Source organism: Corvus brachyrhynchos, unplaced genomic scaffold (assembly GCF_000691975.1).
Source record: "Corvus brachyrhynchos isolate BGI_N302 unplaced genomic scaffold, ASM69197v1 scaffold14, whole genome shotgun sequence".
Classification (NCBI taxonomy): Eukaryota; Metazoa; Chordata; class Aves; order Passeriformes; family Corvidae; genus Corvus; species Corvus brachyrhynchos.
Window position 1 is genome coordinate 17336078 of NW_008239110.1, and position 17900 is coordinate 17353977.

The window sequence follows — 17900 nt, forward strand, 5'->3', positions numbered from 1 at the left end:
GTGGCAGGAGAGGGAACAACAACCACACAACAGCATAAATACATTTCTGAAAAGGCTCTTAATTAAAAAAAAAAAAAAAAGGGATTGTATATTTCATCCACGTGACACTGACACATTCCAATTCATATTATATGACACATAACTTGGAATATTTACATGACTGATGAGCATATTAATAAACCAAGCTTTGACAGGAAAATGTCTTTCAAGGGTTGAATTTTGTTGACATAGAGTTCTTCTGTGCTGGAGATAATTAGTGCTGCCTGCTTTCCCCTTGTTCTCAGTAGAATTTTTTCCCATACTACAAGGATTAGTCAGAGCTTATAAAAATCCTGTTCAGTTAAATCCAACTAGTAAAGAATGGTAGACCACATGTCAAATAAGAGGCAGAGAAAAAATCAAAATAAAAGCTGATTAATTTAAGGAATCATTTGAAAATCATTTCTGCATTTTGTTTTCAGTACAAAATAGCTCATAATGAATATTGATTTCGATGACTACTTCTACTATTTTTGCTAGACTAAGAACTGTATCGAATGTTTGCCTCTGAATAGGGATGAGCAAACCAGCTTGGAAAAAAATGTGTTTGCTGCTCCAAGCATTCTCTGAATCCCTACTCATTTAGATGATGAAACCCTGTCTGCATCCAGCCTGAGAGTCTGAACTTCAGCATCCATGGGATCTTCTGGTTTAGTCCTCATAGAAACTAGATTCACACCTCTTCTTGCATGGTGGCCTTTTCACTAAGAGTGTGCTATGCTACAAGAAAGGTGAATTCACTGTCTGTTATCTGCAGGATGTGGAAAGTGTGTAAATATGTTTTTAGAGACTGACATGGGATAGTTCCAGTTTCAACTGTAGTAGTGATGGAGACATCCCTCCTTCAGAATTATTTTTCTCTACTGCAGTGTTGTGCAGTGCCTCAAACACAGAAGAGTTCAAATATCTCATCCCATCATTACTTTTGCAAGGCAATCATTCCAGAAATATTGTCATAGGCTTTCTGGCTTGTTTCCTGCAGTGCGGACTGGAGTGACCTGCTTTGGGTTGTTCTGCAAACCCCAAAGAGATTGTGACAGAAGACAAGTGTGTGTCAGAAACATTTCTGCAAGTCCAGCTGGGAGAAGGTGCCGCTAGCAGAAACTGTGGCAGAAATCAGCAGCAAGATGGGAAATCCAGTGGGAAGGGAAAAAAAATATGTTCTTTCTTAGTAACTTTAAATAAAGCTGACCTAATATATTTTTAAATTTTACGAGTATGAGCATCAGTTTAATTTGCCCACAACATCATTAAAACACATAGTTAGTACTTATTAAACCATCCATCTCTCTTTATGGTGCTACATCATCATGTGTAATGGAGCAGTGCCCTTTACTCTGCCAAAACAGAGTTTATATTAATCTATAATATACTGATAGGAAGATATTTGGGAAGATATTTGGGCGTTTTATAATCAGATTTGATTCTCCATACTTTATAAGCTTTACTTGTAATTTAAACATGAGGAATGCCTTCCTTATTACAAGGTGCAGCTATTTTTTTTTAAGTGAATAGCCAGCAGTATTTGCTCACAGCTGAAGTGTCTCATTACCATTTTATATATTTACACCTATTTTCAATTTCTATGCCAGGATCTTCTTCCAGCTACATGCTATGCAATGTCTTCTCAAAGGAAAACCCAAGGTCTACTACTGAAGTTTGCATCAGCCCAGACTGATCTTTCTCCTTTCCCTGATGCATGACTCTTTCAAATTAATGAAATTCACTGGTGGATCCTTACAACTATGAGTAGTACAACCAAGTAAATGAAACCAGGCCCAACCTGTGAACAAGGGAACTAACTCAGGTTCACTCTTCCCCACATAGGGCTCATCCCCAGCCCAAATGCAAGTCTCCAAACTCTTCCTGCTCTGGAGAGGAGCAAATGAACACATCACCCATGTGCACATTTCTTGAGCATCCCCTGACTCTTTAAAGCAGACTGAAATAAAATCCCACCTTAAGTCACTAATAACCACAGTAATTTTCTTATCTTTCAGGATTGCTTCAGCTTTTAAAGCAAACTGTAGTGTAACAGGGAATTGTGGTATCTCAGGACAACTGGGCTAGAAGGGACTGCAGGAGGTCTCTGGTCCAGCCTCTCTGAGCAACCTGCACCCCTGCATGACTGTCCTCATTGTGAAAACTCTTTTCAGCATATGCCCGTTTTCTCTAGAGCTCCTTAAACCTCATCACTCAGGTTGTCTCAAACCAGACCAGGAGATGCATGCTCCTGCATGCCTTCAGCATTCCTACCAAGTCCAAATCAAGGACATGGCAGGAACAGCTATTGTTATTTTTTCTTCTGATATGAACCAAGGTGCAGCATGGCAGATGGAGGCTGAAGAATGCCCAGTTCTTGCTCCAGCATAGGTCAGGAATAAGGTTGATCAGGTGGGTGCCTCAGTACGTGTGCTATCCCTTTGGACCCTTTGGAGTCCACCAGTGTAGATATAGGTCCTGAAAAGCCAGAGAGCTGAGAAAAGTCTGCGTTGGTACCTGAGTGGGAGACACATTTCAGAACAATGCTGCACCCAAATGGAAAACCAGCAGATCCACTTCTGGTGAGATACCAAGACCATTCACCAGGCACATACTGTTTCTTTCCTGGGAGCTGACAATAAAGTGTTGATAGACACAAGCCTCATATATTGTCAACTCGCCCTTGTCAGGTGAGGAGATAAATGAAGTAAACACAATAAAATCTGACTTGGCCCAGGCACAGGGGTTAACAGTCTCGGCAAAACATGCAGCAAGCAGTGGTGGTATAAAAGACAGAAGAGCTGTAGACCTAAATCACTTCTGAAGTGAAACACCTAATGCATCAGCAACATGAGCCATAACTTCAGGAGAAGGGAAGAGCACCATCTACTGAATGACAAAGGCAGTTATTGCTTTTCTTACTCTTTCATGGAATCATTGGAAGAGACCCAAGACCATTAAGACCAACCATTAACCCAGCACTGCCAAGCCCTCCACTAAACCATGTTCCCAAATGCCACATCCATTCTTCTTTTAAATACCTCCAGAGATGGTGACTCAACCTTCTTGGGCAGCCTGTTCTAATGCCTGATAACCCTTCCAGTGAAGACATTTTTCCTTATATCCAATCCAAGCCTCCTCAGGTGCAATTTGACACCATTTCCTCTTGTCCTGTCACTTGTCACCTGGGAGAAGAGACCGACCCCCACCACGCTACATCCTCCTTTCCAGCAGTTGTAGAGAGTGATAAGATCTCCCCTGAGCCTCCTTTTCTCCAGGCTGAACACCCCCAGCTCCCTCAGCCACTGCTTACAAGACTTGTAGTCCAGACCCTTCACCAGCCCCACTGCCCTTCTCTGGACTTGCTCCAGCACCTCAATGTCTGTCTTGTATTGAGGGGCCCAAAACTGGACACTTTCAGTAGAGGTTGTTCATTCAGACAAACCAGCAGGTACTGGAGACTGTATAGGGAGGTTACTTAACCTGTATTAACAGTTGGCTGGATCATATCAGGGAGAAGAAAGGATTACATCCCTCAATTCTTTAAGACGTTCCTAGAACTCTGACATTCACAGTAGCCATAATGTCTGAATCCTGTCTTCACCCTACTGTCTTTTACCAAAATCACAGAATATTCTGTGTTGGAAGAGACCCAGAAGGTTCATCAAGTCCAACTCTTAAGTGAATGGCCCATACAGGGATCCAACCCACAACCCTGGTGTTATTAGCACCATGCTCTAACCAACTGATCTAATCTCTAGCTAAGGTAACTCATTAAACTTGTAAAATATTTTAAAATAAGAATAGGCCAAAAGGGGATTTAGTTAAAGATTAATCAATCATACTGTTAATGTAATGGATTGTGAGTCAGCCAGGAAATCACTCATTGGGATTGACCTTTGCTGCTATTGTAGTAGTGCACTCTTCCACCTATCATCAGTCCTTTGCTCTCAAATATGCTCTTAGAATAAAATAAGCCTCAGATTTATATTTCTAGACTTTTTTTGGTCATGAGTTTATTGATGTTACTTCATAGTTTGGCTTTTTAAAGCACTTGCTAAATTTGCTTGTAATATGAAGCTACAGTAATCCACCATCCTCCCACACTGCAGTCTGTTCTAGCCTACACCACATAAAGACTCCTTTGCTGTCACGGGGTGGGAACTGTGCACTGAAGCACCTAAAATAGATTCAAAAGGAAAAGAAGAGCTACAAAGAAAAATGGGAAGACACTCTGAGTGTTCTGTTCTGTACACAGCACAAACTGCATGTTCACATCACCATGTCTTTTGAAAAAATTGGCCCTTTACAAGGAAATTCAGGATAATCTCACTATTTTGATGCAATTTTTGAAAGATAGAACCTTATTAAAGATTAACTTCTAAACTCTGGCCAGCTCAACAAGCACGGTATTACCAGCTCTGGAAAAATGAATAACAGGTCTTGAACCAGAGATGCAGCCATTGCATTTAAAAAATCTGTCCTGTGTGTATTACTTGCACAGTGAAAAGTGCTGATCTCCACAACACAACCATTGCAAAAGACAGCATAATCACACCAAAAGCCCCACCTGCATGCTTCCTTAGCTTCTGGTACTTCACCAAACACTTTAGTAAAATTATATTGTGACATCTGATTAATTCACACCGTGATCCAAATCAATACATGACATGGTAACATTATTTTTCTTCTTCTGCTTGGAAGCAATTTTTAAATTGCATGAAAGAATTCCCAAAGAGATGGTTTGATTAGATGTGCAAATATAAGACACACCAGGAAAGAACAGTAGGATCATATCAGTGTTCTACCTTTCAGAAATATAATTCATGTAATTTTTTAAGAAGTACAGAAACTCTCAGGTTAAGCTTCATAGGTGAATCAGGAACAAAGCCTGATAAGCTGGTCAGTTCAATGATGTATCGTAAACTAATTTCCCATTTCAAAAAGATTGCCACAAAATCAGAATTCTAGTCTGACCAGATGTCAAAAGAAACTTCACACCACCAAAATTTAGAAAAATGATTCATTAAAAAATCCGTAAGGTTACCAGTGATTATGTTTTGTTTTCAACAAAGTATTCCAATTTTAATTTGTCTAGTAAGTATGCAGTATTTTAAAACCTACACCAAAACCTCATTTTGAAAGAGAAAAAAAAAATGTACTGAATCATTTCTATTCTTTCTGTTGAAATCAATGCAGTGCAAAATACTTTCAAGAAATTATTGGACTCTGACAGAGAAGCAACCTTCTTCAGAGCCGTCTGACCGCAATTGCCTGTGATCTCCCTGCTCATGTCCTGTTGGGTAAGCTGTGTTTCTTACACACAGCAATTCTACTGTCAAGCTGACAGCAAACATGCACTGACTATTAAAGAAAGTCTTTGTGTGGACTCACTGTAGTGCTACACAAAACCTGTCCTTACCTACAAACTGTTGCCAATGGCTCTAGTGTCACATGTTTCTCTAGATTGGATTGACACAATCTCTGCAGCATGGCACTCTGTCTGCCGGGTCTTTGGGCACAGCAAACCCCAGCAGCTGTAGGTGCCTTTGGGCACTTGTACCATCTGGTGTTTCTGGCTCTCAGCTTAGCATAGACCATTTTAGATTTGAAAGACTGAAGTATCAGGTCATATCTCTGAACTCCTTGAAAGGAAATGGAGTGATTATTATGGACTATGATCTGCAGAAGGCCATGATGCAGATGTAGACACCTCTTCTGACACGGCCTTCTGTAAAATTGATGAACTGCATTAAGACCAGCAGTTCTCCACAGAAGTATCTGATGTGGCAGTTTGGTGTTTTTCAGTAATACTATATGGAGGCAGAAGAACCTATGCTTTGTAGCCTATGATACTGGAAGAGCACTGCATTCTTCCTTTGGTAAGGCCTCCGAGTCACTTTGCATTTAACCATTTCCTTGACCACACTGAACTCTTGCTGGTGTTACTGGTGATGCTCGTGGCTAGAAATGACACCCAGCTCCCAATCTGGGACTTGGCAAGTAGCTCAGTTCCACCTCAGAGGAGGTAATGGCCCACGGCCTTGATGATTTCACTCAGAGGACAGGGACAAACACTTGTGGTGTTCTGGTTTCCACAGCATGGGAAAAGAGCGTGATTAACTTTGTCCTGTTGAAGCTGACCTTTCTGTGAGGTATCTGCACAAATTTTCTTCACTTGTGGAAAGCTAAGCAGACCTCTTCCCAGAAAACTCAGCTGCATCTGTGTCTTCCAGATACCTGCAAGGTGCTCATGCTCTCCACCCTCACAGGAAAATTTAGGTGCCTGACTCTGTGACTGGGTAGAGGTAGCAAACCCAGGACGGGGAGAAGTGAAACACCCTGGTCTACAAGAGGAGAATAGAAAAGAACTCTACAAATTTGAGATAATTTCTAGAAAAACAAAGCCAACCGCAATTTAACAAGTGAAAAATTATACACAAGAAAGCAATTGCCCAAGTACAGAGTAGGGGATGATGGTTAGCAAGTGCCCTGCAGAAAACACAACATCCTAGAGTTGATCACAGCCTGAGAGAAAGTTAAAAATGATCATCATCCTTAGTAAAAAAAAGGAACACCATCCCAGAATGTAAAAAAGGGAGCTGTTACCTACAGTAGTACATAATTCCTTTAGTTTACTCAGTACTGGTAAGACCTGACTGTAGAACCAAGCCCGGTTTTGGTACTTCAGGGAAGAAACTGATCAATGGAAGAAAGTCAGCCAAAGAGCAACAGGAATTATTAGCAGTCTAGAAAGCATAACCTACAAAGGAAGTTGGAAGCAACACAGACTGTTTGCCCTGGATAATAAAAGAAGCAGAAAGGATCTGACACAAGTCATGCTAGGACAAAGGCAGTAATTTGCTCACAACATTCACTACAGAGAAGGTAAGCAGTAAACTGTCTCAAGGAGACAAAGGATCAACATTAAAATATCAAAGGAGGACTGTGAAGCTCTGAAATAGATATGTTAATATTTCCCTCTCATGTCTATACTGTGTGCCCTTATTTACAGGCACAGAAGGTCTCTGTTGAAATTTCTTCTGCAAGATTACTTCCCATCCATTACACTGGCAGGTGCACTGAAAGATTGATCATAAAGCTAAAGCAAACGGTCATCCATTTCTGAGGAGTTAGTGCTGCCCTTCACCATGTTACAGGGTGAAGCTACATCATAGCAAAAAAAATCTTACAGGAAGATGTTCTCCTTACTGTGCACTGCCAGTGCAGATTTTGTTAAATGTGCATCCAAAGACAAGGCAGACACAGGCACATATGGCACCTAACTGCTAATGTTGCCACTCTTCTTAGAGATGATTGCCAAAAACAAGTCAGTGAAGTTGATGCCATGATGATTTTTTGCCTTTTCTTTTAAACCCCTTTTATACCTTTTTACAACTTCTGTATTCTTTAGTTCTTTTTGCCTACATTCTTGGACTTGTTTGTCAAGCTGAGAGACTAAACATTTTAGAAGCTTCGTAGTTTGGGGTTAGTGTGCCCCAGACCCCAAGGTCCTCTCCAGAACAGATTCTGTAAACTAAGATAGAACCATCCAGGGGAAGGTTCCTTGGGGAGGGGGGGCTCACTCGAGCCTCTCATTGGGGAATCTTTGATAGATACGCTAATTAGTAAAACCTATAATGTTATACCTGATCTTTTGGGGGCGTGCATTGTGTTGTGCATTGAGGTGCATTCCACCTGGACATGTGCACCTAAGAATCCTTAAAATAAATACCAAGGTAAAATCCCTTTTCCCCTTTTAACCGTGTCTGACTCTTGATTTTAAGACCAGGAAAAGGCATCAAAGTGAGTAGATAGATTACTGTGTAAAGAAAATTAACATCTTTGAAGCCAAAGTCTGGAAAATGAGAGAAATACCTTTGCTATTATGTCTCTGTGGAAGAGGCAGCAATTAATCTCTGTGGGCAGAAGTGAATACTAGGTCAGAAAATACCTAGTAAGAGGGTCTATTACCCTCTATTACCACTAAGAGGATGGTAATCAATAGGTACAACAGACACTTTGCTTTAGCATCCTCCCCTTGTGACATGGTCAGCTTAAAATTGAAAAAAATTATAGAAATATGCATTTCAAAATGAGATTGTGTACAACTGAAGATGGTAGTTCAGTTTCCCAGGAACTTGGCATTAATCTGTTTTCTAGTGCAGTATTGAGATCTACCTTTTGTTGCACATCATTATGGGTGAGCTGGATGCTACTATTCAGTGTAGAATACTTGCTCTAAAGTACTAATTTCTTCTTATTGTGTTTCATTGAGTGTAAAACTCAGGCTGCTTTTTAAGAATAAAAGTCATAATGAAGTTGAAGGATTTGCTCCTTTAAATTTCCATTGACATCAGTGAAAGTCTTTTGCACATTTCAGATAATGGCCCTTAGCAGGTATTTGCTTTCCTTTCTGCCAATCCCTCTAACTAAGGTGTTGAATCCTAAAATATGGATCTAAAAATCCATTGCAGAACAGATTTTGAACAGCAACTCTTTCATACCAACCATTAACAGACTTGGGTGATTGAATAGCAATTTTCATCCAGCAGCAGAAGCATCAAAGCAGCAACAGAACTTGTGACCTCTGAACAAGTCACCACCAAATGATTAGACAAACATTTCCCCTTTCTTTCTATATTGGGAGCATTACCTCCTGATGGAATAATGATCCTAATTGTGATAGCAGCTGTGACAATTACAGAAAATGGAGGTCACAATGCATCATTGCTAATTCCACTGCAGTGTCTGTACTCTCAGTTGGAAGTTTCCCTTCATTTCAGAAGCTGAGCATCACCCAATGAATAATTACAGCTTTACTACTGTTCTTTACACAGTGAAATGATTTAAACTGAAATCCCTGTGATCATTGTTTCATTTCAAGCTTTTGAACAAATGCCATCTGAAAGGGCTAGGCAAAAATCCTGGTTACCAAAGGTAGTATTTGAATAAAGCAAAACGTCATTGTATATACAGAGAAGTTCATTCAGATTGTCAGCTAACTACATTTTAAATAATGTCCTCAGAGCACTTAGAGTCAAGTTGCTTTTTGAAAACTCCCTTTGCTATTCTGTCAGATTAATTTTACATCTTGGAAATGAGTCAGATTTCTACTTATCTGGAAATAATGTGGCAGAGGTCAACATACTTGAATTAATGTATGAGATTTCCACTTATTGACTCTGATCTCTAAAGCCCTTTTCAGTTCTTTTTGGTGCACCTGACCAATCCAATTATTTTCAGTCACTGGGTTTTTGTCCAAGCATCAGCCTGGCTGGATCTGGGCTGTCCCTGCAGGTATCTCTGTGGGCTTCTGGGAAGGCTCGGGCCACTCTTTTTTCACAGCTGCACAGACTAATGCAGAACATGTTCCTTTGGCTCATACTGTCTCTTGTAAGAGCTTTTTGACCCCACTCTTCACCTCCAAGATTTTTGCTAAGAAATACATGCTTCCTCTCTTCCATTCTCAGTGATAATCACATTTATTGGAAACACAGCTCTGGAGAAGAAGCTCAGATCTTCATGCTGTGTGCTGCAGCAGGGCAATGCAGTCCACATAAAACAGTATCATTGTTGGGGGAAGGAAATGTCTGCCTCCAGAACACACCATTTTGAACTGCCATCTAATTGGATGCATTCTCAGCCAAAGAGCACTGGACCTGAAAACTCTGGGAAATCTTGAGGACTGCAGAACTATAAAATTAATTAGACACATATATATTAACTTGTACTTCAACTAAATCCCTCTGGTCTTGACTCCTCTCCCTCTTACCACTACACTGGTTGTCCATCAATACGTAAGATCTGATGGTGGGATCACTGTTCACACAACCAGCTGTGCAGATTTACTTGTGCCACATCTGGGGACTCTTCTCTTGGGCAGGACAAAAAAAAAAACCCAATGAAATCTCAGTAGGTTTGAGCTCAAAAGTGCAGTTCGTGTTAATGTGACTCCACATGTCCCTCTCCTTGCCAGTAAGATGTCTGTGAGTAGTACCCTTGCTACACTGAGAGTAGTCCAATATCCTAACTGTACTTGAAGCAGATGGTGCCAGGAACTTTTTGTACCTAGAAAATTACAATCCAAGAGTCAGAAAAGGTGCTGCAGAATGTGAGAAGGCTCATGGTGGCTGTAGTCAGAAATGGGGATAGGAGATGTTTCAGCTGATGTCAAGGGATGAAAACATGGTTTGTATGGGCAGGGAAGGGTGGGGAAGACTAGCACCCTTGCTTGAAGAACCATCACAGCTGGGTGGCGTTTAGATAGATATACCTGCTGCTGTTCTTGGAGCTGTCTTGAGGTTTTGGCCTTTTGGCAAGGGGGATCCCATTGGAAAAAGAAAGCCAACAGCTGAGGGGGAGGGAAAGGGATGGGATTGAGGAAAGTCTTTTCCACCATTTCCCCACTGCTGGTTTTGAGTTGAGCAAATTAATTTCTCATTAAGCTAATGGTCCCCCACAGAAGTCCCTGGCCTTATCTATAGCAGAAATATCTGTTGCAGATTTCAGGGGTCTCTGGCTGAGAAACAACTCTTTCACAGACATAAAGAGGAGAACAGGCTGAAATACTTAAAGCTAAATGCACTGACGTTTCTGTGAAGTGTGGTCTTAGAGTTATTGACGAGGCAACATAAAAAGGCTTTAAAATGTCACTAAATCTAAACAGAAAAGCAAAACAGGATGTTTGTTGGGAAATTGCATTGCACAGAAGAAGCCTGGGTTGTCTTATCTTGTATCTCTAATTTAAATCAGAAAAACACAAAATCAAAAAATAACTTAATTTGGAAGTAATTTGTTCCTAATTTCCACTCAGAGAAAGGCTATCTTTAAAGCTAGAGCAGACATCTCAGGTTGCGTCCATCTGAGTTTCAATACTGCCAAGAATAATAATAAGAATAATTTTTCTTGTTGCACCATGTGTTTGTTTTCTCCTGTCGTTTCAGTGTGCACCTCTATGAGAAGTGAGATTCCTAACACTGCCCATAAGGTGGGTGGTTGAAGGACACAGTTAGCTCCCTCCAAAGCCCTCTCTTCTCCTGGCTGAACAAGCCCACCTGCCCCAGCCTCTCCTCCTATGTCACATGCTCATGTTTTCCTGACCCAAACCAAAAACATATACTCCTGTTCCAAATGAAAAACATGTGTCAAGTTCATGTGTGAGAGCACTGCTCTGTGGTGTGAGCACAAAGGAAGTATCAAGAAGGTACTAAAAATGTGAACAAAGGCCGAACAGAAAAAGAAGGATGAATTCAGTGTAGTCATCCTTGTTAAGGACCCTGATCATTGCCACTACTCCCCTGCAGCAGGTATCCTTCATGGTCAGCAGAGTCAAGGCTGCTTTTTAATTTGCTACTCGCCATATTTTGTACTATATGTTGGCAATTTGTATGTGAACTTATATTTTTGCTCCACATTTTCGTTAAGTAAACTATAATTTTATTTCTAATTTAATTCTGAAATACCTTTAGAAACTACCAAGAGTAACACCCCATTTACCCTATATCAAACACAACCATCTAAAAATAATCTTATTAAATTTACTTCAAGGAGCTGCAGGACCTCAGTCTTCAGGGGGATTTGTCTCTGTGCAAAAAGGAAACTAATGCATTTGTTTCACATCAATACCTTACTAATGGCCATATCCACAGTCCACTGAAACCAAAAGCCTGAGGGTTGCTGGGTGTGGTGGCCTCTGGATTGGACTTCCAGCTAGTGAAGTCTGAGTAATCTATTGGAAGAAAAAACATCTGAGCCCTTTGAAAGCTGCTTTAATCAAGTCTTGTAATAATCAAACCATCATATATACCACCACTTTCTAGCTTCCACTTGACATCTGCACTTCTCATCACCATGACAACATAGCAATGTGACCTATTCTAGACTCTTCTAAAAATTTAAAGCAAAGTATTTTATCAGCTTGCTAATGCTGATCTAAACCTTTCTAAACAAAGGGAACAGCAAGGCTTCTGTTTGCTAAACTAAAGTGCAAATGCACAGTTTCCTGGGTTCCTGGTAACCAGGAGTCTGCAACACTTACAGAAAAAAAATGTTAATCAATATGAACTACTCTTCTGTTCAGGCAGAGAAGTGATGAAGTTTCTTTTTTTTCACTCTCTAAAATCATTGCGTTCAGTATTTGAGATTGAGGGGTTTGGTATCAAAAATATTAAAAAGTACTACATTTTGGAAAATATCCACCAGTTTAAAAGACAAGCTTGCAGTTAAATGATTAATGGATTTTAAATATGATTTAACTAAATTTGTCTCGGTTTTTAAGACAAAACTTCAGAAGGAAACACTCTGGAGTGAATGTCTTCTCCAAAGGGAAAAGGGCCTCCCCTTTTCCTCTGTCAATGAGACAAATAGGTCACAGCAAGTCAAAGCAGAAAAAACAAACTGTTTATTAACACCCAAACAAAACAGGGTAGAACAGGGGAATAAAACCCCTCAAAATACAACAATTTCCCAGAGAGAGAATAGATGATACACGTGGGCTCGGACCAGCTGGGGCCACCCGCAGGCTCCCTGGACTGGCAAGGACGGAAGGGAGGCAGTGAGGCAAGGGGAAGGGAAGGGAAAAAAGAGCATGAAATAAACCAACAGAACCTTTTCCCATCTACCTGGAACACAAAGGGAACACAAAGGAAACCCAAAGAGCAGCACAGCGCTCCCGGCACACTCCCTCCCGAGCCCTGCCCAGCCCCAGAGCCCCTGAGCCCTTGGGCTGAGCCGTTCAACCGCCCCGCACTCGGTCCCGTGGCCCCGCCCCCGGGTCCATCCTAACGGCGCAGAGCCCTTGGGCGTTGAGCGGATGGTTAAGGAATAAAGCGGCTTCATAACATCACCCCAGGACACTAAAATTATGCAAGATTTAAAGACTGTGAAATAGATTATTTTCTTTCCTGAAGAAAGAAAATGTGCTATGCAGTATAATTTTAGAAAAATATTCTGGTTTTTTATCAGTTGGTTTATATAATAAACAGGGTCAATTCCAATCAAGGAGACTGATTTCATAGATGGCTTTAGCTACCTACTTGTCTCCAAAATTTGTATGATCTTCAAAACCTTGATCCCTGCAACCTTCCAAGTGTATCCCACTCCTGGGTTTTGGCACTCTCTCTAACAAGCTCCTTGGCTTCCTGCCTGGGGAGTCAAAGCCCCACAAATCCCCTTTCTCAGGAAGATTCCTTCCCTCCTTGCTACTGCTCTGGGACCTGCTGGGGTTTGTATAATCCTTTTGTCACATCTGGTGAACAAGAGCAATTGCACAGCTGGAATCCTATTTTCTACCTTAATCACTTATTAGAAGTCCCACCTGAGGCAGGAAGACCAAGATTATTCTCTTTGTTGTTTGCATTCTGTAAGACCTACGTCTTCAATGTAGTTGTGGATAACAGCCATTGAGATACTCTGCAGTTCACCAGAGAACTCATCAAGCCTTCTGGTTTGAATGACACCATTTTTCATGGAAAGAGGAATTGCAAATAGCTATTTTATTTCTTCCTTGCTGTATTATCTTGAACTAGGTATTAGATACTTAATTGGCCCAGTGGATTTAATCAGAACTCTAATGGCCTAGAGAGAAACATGACTAAAAATTAGATATTGCAATGTCCTGCTGTCCAGGAGTACTGTAGGTGCCAACTTCCACCTGAGTTCTTACACAAAGCTGTTCTTAAAAGTATGATACTGCTGCTTTCCAGAAGGCTCCATGAGGGCCACGTGAACCTGAATGTTGGATCAGATATGAAAGCCTCAAGGACTTCAGGAAAGGTTAGACCTAAAACATTCCTTCCGCATCCTTGAATCATCAGCCTGTGCAATACCAAGTTATGGAAAACCTCAGAGAGAAGGGAAAAGTCTTAACATTAATCTGGCAACTCACAGAATCACAGTAAAATTTAGGGTGGAGGTCACCTAGTCCAATCTCCTACACTAAGTTTAGCTACTTGTCATGTAACTGCAACACTAGCACTGAGAACAAGATCCTAAGGCAAATTTATCCTATGCCTGGAAGCCTGGAGGTTTCCCAGTTGCTGCTGTACTCACATGGACCAGACATCCAGTCCAGCTGTGTGGGCCCAGAGCTGAAGCATCGAAGAGATGCTTGCATTGCCTGTCATTCTGGCATCAGCAATGCTGCTTAAAGGCCCCACCTGAGGAGTCTGCATGAATCCTCTTCGCCATGTTACGTTACCTTTGAAAACCAAGCCTACACAGGCCCTAAAAAGACCTTTGCCCGGACTCACCTGCAAATCTCCTTGAAATCGGTATTAAAGTATTAAACTTAGGTCGAAGGTTGGACTTGATGGTTTTTCAGGTCTTTTCCAATCTTAGATTCTATGATTCTATAACAATGAGTAGAAAAATGGATTTCTATTAAAGACCAGTAAGGAAATAGTTGGGCTATCCAACTTTTTATTTCCAGCTGTTGTTTAGTGAAAAGAATGGAAAATAAAGAGTGAGTTCCACAGATGCAAGCCTCCGTCTATGCTGTTATTGTTCCCATTTTTCTCTCATTTTTATTTTGTGTTGTATCCTCAGATAATATTGTAATATCTCAGTGCTGAGATTTCAACACATCTGGATGCACATAGTATGGTAGTTAATATAGAGATTTTTGGCTTCTTAAATCTGGACCTAAAGTGCTGGACTCAAATCTCACTTCTGTTCATAGGAGCCTTTTTGCAGGGGTTAACCTCATGTGCACAGGAGTGGAACACCAGCACACAGGTGGATACAGGGTGAGAATGGCAGGCACAGATTTTCTGTGCCTGTCTCAGTGGCTGCTGTGCTTTCCTGTGGGTAGAGGGAGGTATGCCAGCAACTAGATTAAAAGTCATGATTGTCTTAAAATAGCATTTTAGAGAGAGACAGGGTACCTGGTACAAACAGAGGAGAAAAGTGGGTAGAAATGAATAATGTCACAGTCTGGCTACCCACAGCAAGGAACGCTGCCTGATACTAGGAAGCAGTGCAGATCTGTAGGAGTCAAGTGCACTGTAGTTCTTTAAGAGCCTGTGAAAAAGAGAAGGTTCAAGGGAGAGGTTCTGGCTCTCTGCCTCTGCCTGATCAGAAGATCTGAGAAGACAGAAGACATGAGAAATTCCTGTTAGATATCAGTAAACCTTTTTTGGCATGGGGGTGGTCCAATACTAGAACAGGGCCCAGGGAGGTTGGAAAACCTCCATCCTTGGATGACCTGACTGGACACAACCCTTGGAAAAGGTGATCTGACTAGACCTCAAGCAGAAGGTCAGAGTAGAAGGAACCTTATGAGATCCCTTCCCACCTAAATTATTCTGTGGTTTTTCTGAATCTATGTTGCAAGACACACAGAGCCTGTCAGGGGTAAACCTTCATTCTTTGGTCATGAATTGTTATGTTCCCTTTCTGAGTAATCTAGTCTAGTGAAAGGCATCCCTGCCCATGTCAGGGGAGTTCAAACTAGGTGATCTTCAAGGTCCAACCCAAACCATTCTATGATTCTATGATTCCTTGATATGTTGAACACACAAGTCACTTTCCATGTCCACACATACAAGTGGATGACCTAGATAAGGTTATGCTTTATTTTCTTTGCATATGTTCAGTGGAGTCAATCATAAAAATTTTAATTTCTGAACTTCTGCACAGTACTCCTGCAGATAATACTGGAATGTTGATCCAGACTTTTTGAAGGCTAAAAAAACAAAATTAGATTCCCAAGTCTGGATTTCCAAGAGCCAAGCTTGGAGCCTGATAGAGACCTCAGTAATTCCAATACATGAGTTTATTGTAATTTTCAATGGCTTTTTGTCTGAGGAATTTCTCTGGCGGTAATTTCCACATGGATATACTAAAGTTGGTGTGGGAACTTTAGTATATTATCGATGAACTCCTGGTTATACTCCAATGCCCATTCCCATTTACATGCAGAGGAATAGGATTTTGCCTCTTTTGCATGCTACTTGTTGGTTCTTGTTGCAAGCTTACAGAAAGCAAATTGTACTGAACATGACTAAACTGTAACACTTCTGAGGTCTCTCCATTGTCCATACGGGCAAGCTTCAAAAATCTGATACAGAAGTAGACATCGGTTCAGAGGGGGCTGGTGTTCATTTCTCCCACAGCCTGTACCGTGAAGGAACCTTTGCCCCTGAAAGTTTGTGGTTCCTGGTGGTCTCTCTTCAGGCTTATGAGCCGTGCCTGAGCTGATGCAGACACACAAAGCTTCATGTTCTTCTCTGTTCTCATTCTAAATTAATAAAGCCTTAATTATACCAGCAGAGGAGCAGAAACTATTTTTGAACAAATTAAAATACTCCATCATGTGCTTTGTGCTTTTTTCTAAGCCATTGGGTTTTTTTCCCTCCTCATTAATGCTTTTCACTGTCGATGCTAATGACTCACTCAGCAACGATGCCATTGCTTTTAGTTAATCAGGGCGTTAGCAGTCACTGCCAGTGTCAAAACGAAACCAACCTCCCTGTCTCCCATTGAGTATAACTCACACTGTGAGTGTTAAGAGGTGCAAACATGCACAACAAAAGGTGTGTTGTAAGGTAGCTTTTACCAGATACTTCTCTGTTGCAACCATCACGCCAAACCTATCACGAACTATTAATATTTGTTCTCTGTAAGGAATAAATTCCTCTGCATTTTCTCATCTGTAGAGGGAAACAGTTACACAAATAGAAAGCAGTCAACCCCTCTACAAAATGGAAATAAAAAGTTTTCAGTTGGGTAATTTATCTAAAGATTATATAAAGCATGCAAGGAAACAGGCAACAGTAGAAACTTTTGAAGAATTATGCATTTACATATCGGTAATGTCAAATTTTGACAGCTGGAACTAGGGATAGAGAACTTGATACTCTCCACTTTTTATTATAGTTTACGTATCCATTTTTACAACATCTTTTATAAAGATGAGAAGAATACTGGTTTCGGATTACAAAAGGCTTGGGTAACACACTGGCAGAATATGGTGAGGACAATTGGCAGTACTGACCCCTTGTCTCACTATCAAGGCAGACAGAGGATATGAAAAAAACGCCATGAATCATTGAGGAATTTTACTTGTTATTACTTCTATAGGTAGATTGGCAAGAAATCATTGATAGAAGGACTCACATTCAATGCTTAAAGTACAGAGACACCCTGCATGAGGGAGAAAATGAAATTACGTGCTAGCCATAACACTGCTCTGGTATTCCCCAAGCTCTGTGCTGTGCCCTTCAAGGGAAAGGATTAGCTGGAGGGGAAGGAGGAAGGATGCTTGGGAAATTCAGGGCAGGAATCATTGCATTTACAACCCCAGACCTCAGAGGTGCCTAGGAGGAAGGACTCCAAGTTGCTGTTCCTCTGGAAGGAGGGCATAAACACAGTTTGAGAAACACACACATATATACATATACTCACAATACACAAAGAGAGCTTTTCCTGTTTGTAAGAAAGACATGTAAGAAAGAATTTCAGACAAGTGTGTTTCCAGTGTACCCACAAAGCACACCAGGTATAAATGTTGACTGGTGGTGCTTTCCCTTTCTTTTGTTTTCTGAGTCATTTAAAATTGAGCCGTAAAACAAAAAAGTATTTATAGTTCTAAAAGTCAATCTTGCGTCTTACACCAGGCTGGACTAATTTCAGTCTCTTTTAACTCTGCCCCCATGAATTTGTCATTCTGAGTACTGAGTACTGCTCATTACTGGTTTCTTATTTCAGATTTGAATATATGTTTGAATTTTACCCTGTACTGCTGTATTTTGGACACTTTGTGCTGGACTTCTCACATGTGTCTTCTCCCATTAAAATCCCCTTCTCTGACCCCAAGCTGAGGCAGCCAGACAGATTGCCCATGAGTAAGGACACCTGACTGGAGGGTACAGAAACTT